The sequence below is a fragment of the Hipposideros armiger genome, unplaced genomic scaffold, assembly GCF_001890085.2.
Source record: "Hipposideros armiger isolate ML-2016 unplaced genomic scaffold, ASM189008v1 scaffold_15, whole genome shotgun sequence".
Classification (NCBI taxonomy): domain Eukaryota; kingdom Metazoa; phylum Chordata; class Mammalia; order Chiroptera; family Hipposideridae; genus Hipposideros; species Hipposideros armiger.
In genome coordinates, this window is record NW_017731365.1 from 1438612 (window position 1) to 1440042 (window position 1431).

Below are 1431 nucleotides of genomic sequence, written 5' to 3' on the forward strand. Positions count from 1 at the left end.
CCAACATGGGCCAGTGAAGCAACGTCCTCCACAACTAGACTGTTCCCCTTCCCCCGATTCCCCAATGTCAGTTTAAAAAAAAAAAAAAAGGACATCTGGGTTTCCCACCCAGATTGTTGGAATCTGCACTGTTTTTCACAGCCAGATGTTGTGGAAACTCCTCTTCCCAGCATCAGTACCCTGTGCTGGAGAGCCTGGAGTGGGGCTGGGATCCTTCGCTCCCATGGGAGGAACCTCCACAGCCAAGAAATCCTTCCCTATTTTCAACCACCACACGGAGGTTTGGGACCAGCCCAGTTTGCATCTCCACGCCTCCTACCAGTCTCCACGTGACTTCTTAAAATCCCTTTGTTCAGACAGACTTCAGAAGGGTCTCAAGGTTGATTTTCTATATTTACTTGTAATTTTAGTGGGTTCACAGAAGGAAGCAGGCATGGTGTTTACTCCACCATCTTGGATCGCTAGACTTCGAATTCATGGTTTATTTCTCCATTTATATAGATCTTCTTTAATGTCACTAAGCAACATTTTGTAATTGCCAGTGTAGGGTTCTTACACATTTTTTGTTAAATTTAAGTATTTAGTATTTTCTGATGCTATTATAAATGAAATTGTTTTTAAATTATTTTCCAATTGCTTCCTGCTAGTAAATAAAAATATAATTATTTATATTTACTTTATATCCTGAGACCTTGCTAAATTCATTTATAATTTCTAGTAGTTGTTTTGTAGATTCATAAATAATTGCATCATCTGTGAATAGAGGCAGTTTTACTTCTTCCTTTCTGATCCTTACATTTTTCTTTATTTCATTTCCTTACCTAAGTTCACTGATCAAATAGCAGTTATGACATGGGCATCATCCTGACCTTAGTGGGAAAGCCCTGAATATTTCACCATTAAATATGATGCTAACTGTAGGTTTTTCATAGATACCTGTTATGGCTATCTAATGGTATGTATAAAACAAAAACAAACCTCCTAAATTTAGTGGCTTAAAACAATCCTTTTTTAGCTTATGAATTTTCAATTTGGGGAAAGCATCAGCTGAAAGGTGGAGGATCCACTCTGAAGATGGCTTACTCAAATGGCTGGCAAGTTGATGCTGGCTGTCAGTTCCTCTACAGGGGCTGCTTGGCTTCCTCACAGCATGGTGGCTGGATTCTAAACGACCAGATGGAGGCCTTTTCAACGTTATAACTTCAGAAGTCACTTAGCATCACTTCCACTGTAGTCATACGCCCACTCAGCCAGATTCAAGGGGAGGGAACACAGTCGCTACCTCTTGGGGTGAGTGTCAATCACACATGAGAAGAGCATGTGAATGGGATGTAGTATTGAAAAATATAATTTTACAAAGTACCCTTTATCAGATTGAGGAAGATCTCTTCTATTCTAATGTGATTAGTTTTTTTGTTTGGTTGGTTTTTT